The sequence below is a fragment of the Syngnathus typhle genome, linkage group LG18 (assembly GCF_033458585.1).
Source record: "Syngnathus typhle isolate RoL2023-S1 ecotype Sweden linkage group LG18, RoL_Styp_1.0, whole genome shotgun sequence".
In the NCBI taxonomy this organism is placed as follows: domain Eukaryota; kingdom Metazoa; phylum Chordata; class Actinopteri; order Syngnathiformes; family Syngnathidae; genus Syngnathus; species Syngnathus typhle.
The window spans coordinates 2,275,211-2,289,472 of record NC_083755.1 but is presented as its reverse complement, the minus strand read 5'-3'; the positions used below and the strand labels follow the sequence as shown (position 1 = coordinate 2,289,472).

The window sequence follows — 14,262 nt, the reverse complement described above, 5'->3', positions numbered from 1 at the left end:
AGTCGACGACTTCACCAATCGGTCGTGCCGGAGAGAGGATCAAATCTCTGAACAGAGCTTCCACACGTTTGTCAAACATGCGCATTGTCGTCACTGGATTGCTGCGTAGAATTTCACACTTGGTGGCCCAGTCAAGTTCAGCAAAATCCACCACCTCACCTTGTTGCGCTTTAATGGCAGTGATGACCTCTTCCCAACGCATTTCGGCAGCAGAAAATGTGCAAAAGAATGTGGGTGTACCCAGCTGTCGGATCATTGCAAAAAGATCTTTGGTGGTTCTTTCCCAATAGGCTGGCGTGCCTCTCAGGGGCGTCATGAAACGGACTGCATCTTTGCTGTGCACCAGCTTTTCAACTTCACGTTTGTCCTGCAGCATAGCATTGTTTATCCTCCGACCATCCCTGGTAAAAGGTTTACCTTTGCGTAGCTGGATTCTCATGCTTGATGTTGCCAGGTAAATTTCAATCACAAACTGAGCAAAAAACAAATAGTTTGTATCACGAGCAAAACGTTCATCCACACAACACAGACGTGTTTTGAAATATTTGCTTGGTGTGACTTTTACTTGTCTCTCTTCATCAAGGGTGTTTTTTCCGGTTGGAAACTGAACTGGAAATGCCATGGCCTCAAGTTTGGGAGTCCTGAAAAAGCTTACGGGGTTATTTCTTTCTGCAGGAGCCACACAGTAAATGCCTTGAGTAAAACTCATAATTTCCTCTGACACATCATTTGGTTGGAGACATGACTCCAGGATAACCCCACCGTTTGGTGCATCACCTTCGTCCACATTTTCAGCACACTGTTGTTGCTGCACATTACCACGTGCATCGTTTTGTGAGTCACTGTTCAATTCACAGAGAGCATCCCTCTCAAATGCGTGGATTGCCTCGAGGTCTTCCTCATTGTAGTCACTTTCGTTCATTTCGTCTTCATCAGAGCTGCTCTCATCATCAGTGAGCGTCGGGTCACAAAGGTCAGCATCGTCGCGGATGGTGATGTTTCTGTACTGCGGATGAATTTGTTTCAGTTTTATCAGGGCACTCATTAGCTTGGACCAAGTGACAGTTTGAAATATCTGATGCCCTTTGTAACAAAGTCGTCTCTTCAGTTTCACTCTCAACACCTGAGACCTACTTCTTAGTCTGGGCAAGACATTGACCGTTTCTTCCACTTCAGATGGTACACACACAACATTCCCACGAATGGCTCGTTGTTGACCCTTTGGAAGAGGCACAATTTTGGCAAATGAAATGCATTTTGAAACAAGATGTCTTTCCAGAATATTCAGATCACACAGTTCAGTGGGAATCTCTGCAAGTTGGAGATTGTTACTTACAGCAAGTGCTGGCATTTTACCATCTTTGAGATGTGCATGGCAGGTGTGACATATCCACTCCATTTTTCTCTCATCCGGTACTTTGCAGCATGTGTTACATTCACGATTACAAACATGAACAAACCTTCGTGTAAGGCAACTTGCAACAATGTCCTTGTTTTTCTTATATTTGGTCAGCTGGCGTACTTGATTGGGAAATAATGCTCTGTGGCAAACTGTGCAAACAAAAGTCGGTCCATTTTTTACCAGAGCTTGGAATAGCGCAACAGCTTTCATGATTGCATGGTCGTTTCTCTCTTTGCATAATCTGTTGATGACTTTGTATTTTTGTAGCAGTTTCATTGCAGTGCGATTCGCATTTACCTTCATTGATGAATCATGTTTGGCTTTCCAGCGCAAACGCATGTTTTCCTTCTGCTTGGCTCTGAAGGCAGGGTCCTGTGCGTAACGTTCTTTGATGTAGGAACGCTGTTTGCGCCTAAATTGATCGTCATGTGCATATTTCTGCTTGATATAAAAGCGCTGTTTGCCCCTAAATTCACCATCATGACCATACCTTTCCTTGATATAGGAACACATTTTGGTCCGAAATTTATCATCGTGACTGTATCTCTGCTTGATATATTTGCGCTGTTTCATCTTAATTGTGTCATATTTGCAATAGCGGTCGACTGCGAACGACTTTTGTTTTACACGGAAATTAGGGTCTTGCTGGTAGCGAGTCACGATGTAAGACTTTTTACGTTGTTTAACCTCTGGAGTTCGGCTGTATCTTTCCTTCTTTTTCATGTTTGCGTGTATTCGCCTTGTTTCTTGTTTTGTGAGTCTCGCCATAGCTTTATCAATTATCTTTTGTTGGGCTTGAGTTCGTCTTGTAAATGTTCTCCTTTTGGACTTCGCAATTTTAAACACATCTCGTGTTTGTTGTGTCGATACCACCTTACTGTTTTCTTGTACCCCTTCAATGGACTCGTGCTTGCTCGCACATGGTTTGGCCTCACCCGTCACCATACGTGTCATCTCAGCAGCAGACATGCTTACCATAGCATCATTGTGTGTTGTCATAAGAGTTGATTCTCCATCAGTCGCCATTTCACGGTCACTTGCATTGTCAACTGGTTGAAACCTTACCGGCATCAATTCATATTGAGTAGTGGGAGCGGCACCGGCCAGAGTAAAAACCTGTATGAGCTTATTTATCAGATCGTTCAAACATGTAAAAAGCATCATTACAGCTGTACCACGTGGTGCACCGGAGGGCGGAGGGAGCCCATCACATTCTCTGGCATGTGGATCAAAATAGCCATATCTGCCTTGGTGGTTTCGGAATACAGCAATAAACAATGAATTCATAACCAAAAGAGCATAATTTACCTCTGACACCAGGCACTGAAGTCCGTCACAGAGCATCATAAATGCCACATCAGCAATAGAGGATTTGAAAAGACCATACATTGACTGATACTTTATTAACACATGTTGTTTGTGAAAGCCATTCACAATGGATGGGATTTCATCGGTTGCCAAATGATGATGTTCATACCGCCCTTCTGTTTTCAGCACAGCCACAGTAGCCACATAGAGCTCATTGCCTCGATCGAGAACAAGGTCCAGGTGAGCACTGGTCACATTGTCTATCTCCTGCAGGAAAGCTAGAAATGTAGCAGAGTTTGCAGCACACTGACTGTTTCTGGAATAAGCATACTTTGGATGCGCTTGACTGTAGGATGCCAAAACACATGTTACAGGATCATGAGATGTAGACATCATTACCTCCATAGAGTTTCCAGGTTCAGTGGCCATCAATTCTTTGGCAGTTGTTGGTTTATCTGCACTTCCAGAGTCTGTGTTGTTTTTACGCTGTTGCCAGCTTACCTTGGCAGCTTGCGCCTTCTTGCTTTTGCGTGGCATGGCTCGCGTCTTGCACTTTTCTCAATTGGATTCCACACAACAGGTAATAAAGAAGTCTCAACAGTTGGGCCCCGATGCAAGGGGATATATTTCAATGCACAGCCCAAAAAGGGTTTTTGTCTTATCCACAAGTCAGATTGTCTTATCCACAAGTCAGATTGTCTCATCCACAAGTCAGATTGTCTTATCCACACCACAAATTGTCTTATCAACACCACAAGATGGACAGTGAGTGAAAGAAGTCAGAGACAAAAGGTGGAGCAGCGATAAAGAGGGTTGGGGTGGGGTGGGTTGGGACTCAGTCAGCAGCCTGGGGAGAAGGGGTACAAAAAGCATAAAAGTCAACCACAGTGTTTAAATATTTGTTACAACGGTACCATCTTTCTACTTCTCTTGTAATTCACGTCAACTTTAAAAATGGTGGCACTGCAACCTTATTTTTACTGTCACTGCTGAACAGCCGTATACTAGAAATTTACTTAAATTTAATTTGCATGACAATTTATAATAAAATGTGAAATTCGGTTAGCAATTCTTTGCAGAAAAACATGTGTTTATTATGTGGCCACATAAAATGAATGATAAAATGCACAACAGTAAATGCTAAAAGATTGTAATATTCCTAACAATAGCATTTGTACATTAAATGTATAAACGCATTTACAAACAGGTGACAGGATCTCTGCATCTAATTGTATGTTGTACAAAGAACAAACAGCATTTTTTACAGTTAAACATCACTATGAAACTTTTATTGCATAATGGGTGGAAGCATGTTAGCTGGCTGGATATAATCGGCACTTCACCTTTGGTCAAAGCGAATGAACTCTGCAAACAGAGACAAAAAGAGAATCAGTTATTGTACTTGAACATACAAAATTTTGCAGGACTATTTAAAATATACACATATTTTGATATTTTAAATATTTCTAGCACACAATCTACTTAAACAAAATTAAACAAGAACAGAACATAAACATTTGAATATGATTCACTTCAAACACATCCACACAGTGGTCATAACTGGGGATGCTCCTGCCACCATACAAACCAATGATACAAAAAATGAGAGGAATAGTCGCTATTTGCACACAACACGACTTATTAGAAAACCCAAAAGGTGACCTTAATATTAGCGTTTGAATATGACACATAGCCTAATCGGATGTCAAACGCTGCGTGTTCGCTTCTCTTCCGGGGGGGTGTTAATGGGACGTCAAACGCTTTGTGTGGCGGGCTCCATCTAGTGTGGAAACTGAGAAGCTGAGCTCAAGCTTCTTGTGCGGGCCATATTCAATTATGTTTTCAGAATTTGCTGCGGGCCAATAAAAACTGGACCGTTAGTTTGGACACCCCTAATTTAGAGCAAAGAACTGTGTAGTCTGCCTGATGCCATTGCCTTTGGTCTTTTCTGTTCCACATGTAGAGTTATGTAGCTTAAGTCAACCATAATATCGGATCGGTATCGGGTATCGACCGATACGCAAAGCCACGGCATCGGTATCGGAACTGAAAAAGTCGGATTGGTGCAGCTCTAATTCAAACATATTATATTAAAGACGCCATGCCTTTCTGCCGTAGAGAAATTAAAATGGCGACCGTAGGTGTATTGACTTTATAAACGTAACCACTTAAACGAAACACATTTGGATTCAGAAAATCAGTCAATTGCAGTCTAGCTCGGCAGGTATTCAATGGCCGTTTAATGTTTCAAAATGTGAGGGGTTGATGTATGAAATTATAATGTTGACAAACAAGTGTGACTCTCGCAGTAATTTCGATAATCGATTTTATATGTCTTTTTTCTTTTGTTGTTTACGCTGCAACGAAGCGACAACACCACATAAGTTTTTTAATGTCACTTGGATGACACCTAGTGTTCAAATTGGGAAGCAACAGTTTGTGTCAAGCACCACCACAACAAACGTTGTAATGTATGCCAAATTTCTCCCACAAAAAAAACTCGAATCTTTGTGATAGTATTTTTTCAGAGCCCTTTCTATGTAACACCAAAACCTACTTTCTCTTTAGTCTTGTATTTTCAAAATTCTTTAAAAATCATGAGCACGAAGAAAGAATTTTGTTGCCACAAAAACTATAAATCTGTCTGAAAACGTCTGATGCCATTAATGAAAATAAATAATCATAATCCACACTTTACCTGATCAAAGCAATTCACCTGCATAGAGAGGGAGAGAGAGAGAGAGAGAAAATTCAGTTACTGTACTTGAACATAAATTTCCATCAAATGTAATTTTTTTTAAAATATATTAATTTTAAATACAAACAAATATTTTGGTGTGGGAATTTTAAATATGTCTTGCACACAAACTCAACCAATGAAAAATAAGATACAATACAGCATAAAAACGTGAATCTTGTGTTTGGAGAAAATGTTCAAACTTCCACAGGGACTGCAGGGAGAAAGACGCCATGCATTTCTGCCATAAAGAAATTACCCCAAATGACCCCAGATAAACCGGAAGTGACACACAGCAACAGTCTCTGTCGATAACCGCCCTCTGTGACTGACCACTGCGCGCGGGCCGCAACAATCGCGATAAGCGGGTATAACTCACGCGAGACTTGGCGTGGTGACGTCACTTTCCAACGCAACAATTTAACCTCAAAATGTCCATTGATTTTTCAACATAGGATGCGTTGTTTGTCTACTAAACATCAACATTTATTTATATTACAGTATGCGTAATAGTGAAAACCATTGTGTAAGATATATTTGTTGCATCCAAGTAAACGCAACGTAATAAAACTACAATGTGACGTCATATTTGGTCGCCGATTTGTGGCCTACAAGTAAACACGAGGGTGGGGAAAACTACAATGTGACGTCATATCCGGTCGCCGTGCGCCACCGTAAAAGTCCCGATGAAATAAAGACATTTATATACATACTATTGTGATTATTGAAAGAATCAAAGTTTAATATAAAATATTTAATTCGACACAGCAACCGCCTATTTACGCCTATTGAACTCCGGAGCCGAGCTCGACCAAGGTAGTTGCTATTGGACGTTTCGCTAATGCTAGCTAGCTAGCGGCAATGCTTCACTGAGAAAATAAACCAAATAAACGACTTCTTATGTAAAGCATCGCCGAAGCCACCAACCAACTGGCGCACACACGAAACAATCCGGGAGCAGACAAACAGCACAACAGTAAACAATGTAACACTTAAATGTCTACACTTACTTTTTGGCAAACACGCACACAATCACAGCAACAGTCTCTGTCGATAACCGCCCTCTGTGACTGACCACTGCGCGCGGGCTGCAACAATCGCGATAAGCGGGTATAACTCACGCGAGACTTGGCATGGTGACGTCACTTTCCAACGCAACAATTTAACCTCAAAATGTCCATTGATTTTTCAACATAGGATGCGTTGTTTGTCTACTAAACATCAGAATTTATTTATATTACAGTATGCATAATAGTGAAAACCATTGTAAGATATATTTGTTGCATCCAAGTAAACTCAACGTAATAAAACTACAATGTGACGTCATATTTGGTCGCCGATTTGTGGCCTACAAGTAAACACGAGGGTGGGGAAAACTACAATGTGACGTCATATCTGGTCGCCGTACTCACCGTAAAAGTCCCTATTGCGATTATTGAAAGAATCAAAGTTCAATATAAAATATTTAATTCGACACAGCCACCGCCTCTTAAGTTGAACCTATTTACGCCTATTGAACTCCGGAGCCGAGCTGCAACCAAGGTAGTTGCTATTGAACGTTTCGCTAATGCTAACTAGCTAGCGGCAATGCTTCACTGAGAAAATAAACCAAATAAACAACTTCTTATGTAAAGCATCGCCGAAGCTACCAACCAAACGGCGCACACACGAAACAATCTGGGAGCAGACAAACAGCACAACAGTAAACAATGTAACACTTAAATGTCTGTTAAGTATTATTGTTTATGTCCGCCCTTAGACTCACTGTGTGTATTAAGGTACCAATTCTGTTTACCTTTATGTTTGTTATATACGGTAATGACGTCACTACATTGATGCTACCGGGAAAGAAAGTCCTGTGACAACGGACATGCGGATTGTTGTATGGGATTGACTGACGGAGAAGTTGTTGCGTTTAGCGCCAGTGTGTTTGTAAAATAAATAAGCGTGTTTTCAACTGAAAAAGGAATCACGCATCGTCCTACTTTTCTCCACCACGCAGACAGCGGAAAAGTCACCGCTGCACACCATTTATTTGGTGAAGAAAAAGGAACACCCCCCTTTTTCACTTTACAATGTCTATACTTACTTTTTGGCAAACACCCACACAATCACAGCAACAGTCTCTGTCGATAACTGCCGTCTGTGACTGACCACTGCGCGCAGGCTGCAACAATCACGATAAGCGGATATATCTAATCACTGCTCACGTTAGAGCGTCTTAAGGCTGGAAGACGCAACGTTTGAAGAATATATGTCGTTTACACACGCGCTAACAAGCTAACAGTAACAACCGCAGATGCTAGCGTGCTAACAATAGCAAGAAGACGCACGGACACGCAAAATTTTACAAATTCCAAAAGTTTGGAATTTTTGGTAAGTGGGAAGTTGTGGAATAGGTAGGCAAAAGATGAACAGTTGAAAGTCCGAACAGGTTGAATCAGTTAAAAAAATGTAGAAGTTAGAGCAAATGTTGAATCCCCATAGAGAATGAATGGGAAAATAAAAAAAAAGCAATTGCGCCAAAATCTTTCTAAATTTAGAACAAAACAAAAAAAAAAAACGACCTCAGAAGGTTCACTTTTGAGGTAAAAATGTTGAAACGGGTTAAATCAGACAAAAAACGAAAAAGTTCGCGCTAATGTAGCTATTTGGGGCACTTAGTGTAGAAAGAAGGTCACTTCCGGTTTGATTCGGGTAATTTCCGGTCTAATTTGGGTCACTTCCAGTTTATTTGGGTGACTTCCGGTTTAATATAGTTCACTTCCGGTTTAGCCGAGGTCACTTCCGGTTTATTGGTGTCATTTCCGGTTAAAAAAGGTCACTTCCGGTCCATTTGGGGTCACTTCCGGTTTACATGAGGTCACTTCCGGTCTATTTGGGGTCACTTCCGGTTTGATTTGGGTCACTTCTGGTTTATTTGGGTCACTTCCGGTTTAATATGGGTCACTTCCGGTTTAGCTGAGGTCACTTCCGGTTTATTAGGGGTCATTTCCGGTCTAAAAAGGGCATTTCCGGTAAATTTGGGGTCACTTCCGGTTTGATTTGGGGTCACTTCCGGTTTACCTGAGGTCAATTCCAGTGTATTTGGGGTCACTTCCGGTTTGATTTGGGGCACTTCCGGTTCATTTTGGGTTCATTGGGGCACTTGAGGGTCAATCCAAGATGGCCGCCACACTGGAATCGGGGGTCAAGGGTTGAATGTGTAAGCGTAGTGGAAGTGGGGGTGAATGGGAGTGAATGTGGGAAGCATAAGGTGAATAAAGTGAATAAATTTGGAATGGGCTGAATCGGTTGAAAAATGTAGAAAGTAGAGTAGAAAAATGAAATTTTAGAGAATTTTGGTTGAATTTCAAATTTGAAAATGTGGAATTTTTGGTAAGTGGGAAGTTGTGGAATAGGTAGGCAAAAGATGAACACTTGAAAGTTGGAATGGGTTGAATCGATTGAAAAACACTTATGTTATTCTACTCCATTAACTTTATTGTGTGAAGGCGAAGGCCTTCACACATATGTTATTCTACTCCATTCACTTTATTGTGTGAAGGCGAAGGCCTTCACACATATGTTATTCTACTCCATTCACTTTATTATTATTATTATTATTATTATTATATTTTATTCTCCTCACTTTTTTGTCCCGTTTCATCTTTCACATAATTCATCCGATTCACTCCATTCCACTTTTCACGTATTCCAAATATTCAGGAAAGGGTGGCTTGTATTTTTCTCATTCCGAAAATTTTCCGATTCCGCAAAATTCCCAAAATTCCGACAAATTTTTCCCCATCCATTCTTAATGGCACATTCGACATTTCACAAAATTTCGTTTTTCACCTCTAACTTCTACATTTTTCAACCGATTCAACCCATTCCAACTTTCAACTGTTCATCTTTTGCCTACCTATTCCACAACTTCCCACTTACCAAAAATTCCAAATTTTCAAATTTGAAATTCAACCAAAATTCTCTCAAATTCTGTTATTCCACTCTAATTTCTACATTTTTCAACCGATTCAACCCGTTCCAACTTTCAACTGTTCATCTTTTGCCTACCTATTCCACAACTTCCCACTTACCAAAAATTCCAAATTCTCAAATTTGAAATTCAACCAAAATTCTCTAAAATTTCGTTTTTCTACTCTAATTTCTACATTTTTCGACCGATTCAAACCATTCCAAATGCATTCACCTTATGCTTCCCACATTCACTCCCATTCACCCCCACTTCCACTACGCTTACACCTTATGCTTCCCACATTCACTCCCATTCACCCCCACTTCCACTACGCTTACACATTCAACCCTTGACCCCCAATTCCAGTGTGGCGGCCATCTTGGATTGACCCTCAAGTGCCCCCAATGAACCCAAAATGAACCGGAAGTGCCCCAAATCAAACCGAAAGTGACCCCAAATAGACCGGAAGTGACCTCGGGTAAACCGGAAGTGACCCCAAATCAAACCGGAAGTGACCCCAAATGTACCGGAAGTGACCCTTTTAGACCGGAAATGACCCCTGATAAACCGGAAGTGACCTCAGACGAACCGGAAGTGACCCAAATTAAACCGGAAGTGACCCAAATAAACCGGAAGTGACCCCAAATAGACCGGAAGTTACCTCTGGTTAACCGGAAGTGACCCCAAATCAAACCGGAAGTGACCCCAAATGAACCGGAAGTGACCTTTTTAGACCGGAAATGACCCCTGCTAAACCGGAAGTGACCTCAGACGAACCGGAAGTGACCCAAATTAAACTGGAAGTGACCCAAATAAACCGGAAATGACCCCAAATAGACCGGAAGTGACCCCAAATAGACCGGAAGTGACCTCTGGTAAACCGGAAGTGACCCCAAATGAACCGGAAGTGACCTATTTAGACCGGAAGTGACCCCAAATAAACCGGAAGTGACCTCAGCTAAACCGGAAGTGACCTTTTTTAAACCGGAAGTGACCCAAATAAACCGGAAGTGACCCAAATTAGACCGGAAATGACCCGAATCAAGCCGGAAGTGACCTTATTTCAACACTAAGTGCCCCAAATAGCTATATTTGCGCTAACGTCTTCGTTTTTTGTCCGATTTAACCCGTTTCAACATTTTTACCCCAAAAGTGAACCTCCTGAGGCCGTTTTTTTTGGTTTTGTTCCAAATTTAGAAAGATTTTGGCGCAATTGCTTTTTTTTATTTTCCCATTCATTCTCTATGGGGATTCAACATTTGCTCTAACTTCTACATTTTTTAACTGATTCCACCCGTTCCAACTTTCAACTGTTCATCTTTTGCCTACCTATTCCACAACTTCCCACTTACCAACAATTCCAAATTTAAAATTCAACCAAATTCTCCAAAATTTCGTTTTTCTACTCTAACTTCTACATTTTTCTACCGATTCAACCCATTCCAACTTTCAACAGTTCATCTTTTGCCTACCTATTCCACAACTTCCCACTTACCAAATATTCCAAACTTTCAATTTTGAAATTCACCACAAATTCTCCAAATATTCTACATTTCTCAAGTAATTCAACACGTTTCAACATCGTTCGGCAGCATTCCCCGAAAAAGTTATTCATACATTTCGCCTTCACACGCAATTTCTCCAGAAATTGCAAAATTCTAGTTATTATTATTATTATTATTGTGTGAAGGCGAAGGCCTTCACACATATGTTATTCTACTCCATTCACTTTATTATTATTATTATTATTATTGTGTGAAGGCGGAGGCCTTCACACATATGTTATTCTACTCCATTTACTTTATTATTATTGTGTGAAGGCGAAGGCCTTCACACATATGTTATTCTACACCATTCTCTATTATTGTGTGAAGGCGAAGGCCTTCACACATATGTTATTCTACACCATTCTCTATTATTGTGTGAAGGCGAAGGCCTTCACACATATGTTATTCTACTCCATTAACTTTATTATTGTGTGAAGGCGATGGCCTTCACACATATGTTATTCTACTCCATTTACTTTATTATTATTATTATTATTATTCTTCTATTTTATTCTCCTCACTTTTTTGTCCCGTTTCATCTTTCACATAATTCATCCGATTCACTCCATTCCACTTTTCACGTATTCCAAATATTCAGGAAAGGGGTGCTTGTATTTTTCTCATTCCGAAAATTTTCCGATTCCGCAAAATTCCCAAAATTCCGACAAATTTTTCCCCATCCATTCTTAATGGCACATTCGACATTTCACAAAATTTCGTTTTTCACCTCTAACTTCTACATTTTTCAACCGATTCAACCCATTCCAACTTTCAACTGTTCATCTTTTGCCTACCTATTCCACAACTTCCCACTTACCAAAAATTCCAAATTTTCAAATTTGAAATTCAACCAAAATTCTCTCAAATTCCGTTATTCCACTCTAATTTCTACATTTTTCAACCGATTCAACCCGTTCCAACTTTCAACTGTTCATCTTTTGCCTACCTATTCCACAACTTCCCACTTACCAAAAGTTCCAAATTTTCAAATTTGAAATTCAACCAAAATTCTCTCAAATTCCGTTATTCCACTCTAATTTCTACATTTTTCAACCGATTCAACCCGTTCCAACTTTCAACTGTTCATCTTTTGCCTACCTATTCCACAACTTCCCACTTACCAAAAATTCCAAATTCTCAAATTTGAAATTCAACCAAAATTCTCTAAAATTTCGTTTTTCTACTCTAATTTCTACATTTTTCGACCGATTCAACCCATTCCACATTTATTCCCCTTATTCACCTTATGCTTACCACATTCACTCCCATTCACCCCCACTTCCACTATGCTTCCCACATTCACTCCCATTCACCCCCACTTCCACTATGCTTACACAATTCAACCCTTGACCCCCAATTCCAGTGTGGCGGCCATCTTGGATGACCCTGAAGTGCCACCAATGAACCCAGAATGAACCGGAAGTGCCCCAAATCAAACCGAAAGTGACCCCAAATAGACCGGAAGTGACCTCAGGTAAACCGGAAGTGACCCCAAATCAAACCGGATGTGACCCCAAATGTACCGGAAGTGACCTTTTTAGACCGGAAATGACCCCAAATAAACCGGAAGTGACCTCAGACGAACCGGAAGTGACCCAAATTAAACCGGAAGTGACCCAAATAAACCGGAAGTGACCACAAATAGACCGGAAGTGACCCCAAATAGACCGGAAGTGACCTCTGGTAAACCGGAAGTGACCCCAAATCAAACCGGAAGTGACCCCAAATGAACCGGAAGTGACCTTTTGAGACCGGAAATGACCCCAAATAAACCGGAAGTGACCTCAGCTAAACCGGAAGTGACCTGATCTAAACCGGAAGTGACCCAAATAAACCGGAAGTGACCCAAACTAGACCGGAAGTGACCCGAATCAAACCGGAAGTGACCTTATTTCAACACTGAGTGGCCCAAATAGCTACATTTGCGCTAACTTTTTAGTTTTTTGTCTGATTTAACCCGTTTCAACATTTTTACCCCAAAAGTGAACCTCCTGAGGGCGTTTTTTTTGTTTTGTTCCAAATTTAGAAAGATTTTGGCGCAATTGCTTTTTTTTGTTTTCCCATTCATTCTCTCTGGGGATTCAACATTTGCTCTAACTTCTACATTTTTTGACTGATTCAACCCGTTCCAACTTTCAACTGTTCATCTTTTGCCTACCTATTCCACATCTTCCCACTTACCAAAAATTCCAAATTTGAAATTCAACCAAATTCTCCAAAATTTCGTTTTTCTACTCTAATTTCTACATTTTTCAACCGATTCAACCCATTCCAACTTTCAGCTGTTCATCTTTTGCCTACCTATTCCACAACTTCCCACTTACCAAATATTCCAAACTTTCAATTTTGAAATTCACCACAAATTCTCCAAATATTCTACATTTCTCAAGTAATTCAGCACGTTTCAACATCGTTCGGCAGCATTCCCTGAAAAAGTTATTCATACATTTCGCCTTCACACGCAATTTCTCCAGAAATTGCAAAATTCTAGTTATTATATTTTATTCTCCTCACTTTTTTGACACGTTTCTTCTTCCACATAATTCATCCGATTCACTCCATTCCACTTTTCACGTATTCCAAATATTCACGCGACGAGCGCTTGTATTTTTCTCGTTCCGAAAATTTACCGATTCCGCAAAATTCCCAAAATTCCGACAAATTTTCCCCCATTCATTCTTAATGGCACATTCGACATTTCACATTTACGTCATTCCAATTTGAAATTCACATCATTCAACACATTCTAATCACATTCGGAAGGATTCTCGACATTCCCAAAATTCCCAAATTCAAAAATTTCACGTTTTCACGTTAAAAATTCCGACAAATTTTCGCAAAACTTTGTTTTTCACCTCTAACTTCTACATTTTTCAACCGATTCAACCCATTCCAACTTTCAACTGTTCATCTTTTGCCTACCTATTCCACAACTTCCCACTTACCACAAACTTCACATCTTTTATTTTGAAATTCAACCAAAATTCTCTAAAATTTCGTTTTTCTACTCTAATTTCCACAGTTTTCAACCGATTCAACCCATTCCAACTTTCAAGTGTTCATCTTTTGCCTACCTATTCCACAACTTCCCACTTACCAAAAATTCCACATTTTCAAATTTGAAATTCAACCAAAATTCTCTAAAATTTTGTTTTTCTACTCTAATTTCTACATTTTTCGACCGATTCAACCCATTCCAAATGTATTCACCTTATGCTTCCCACATTCACTCCCATTCACCCCCACTTCCACTACGCTTACACATTCAACCCTTGACCCCCAATTCCAGTGTGGCGGCCATCTTGGATTG

The 14,262-nt window shown here is 40.3% G+C and overlaps 1 long non-coding RNA gene across 1 annotated transcript; it reads right to left on the bottom strand.

The window, feature by feature from the left end:
- Positions 1-2,786: 2,786 nt before the first annotated feature.
- On the bottom strand, positions 2,787-3,552 carry LOC133171212 (uncharacterized). Its single transcript, XR_009718690.1, has 2 exons — positions 3,110-3,552; positions 2,787-2,988 (listed from the first exon to the last, which is right to left on the bottom strand). It is a non-coding gene; the product is annotated as an uncharacterized LOC133171212 (long non-coding RNA).
- Between the last annotated feature and the right edge of the window lie 10,710 nt (positions 3,553-14,262).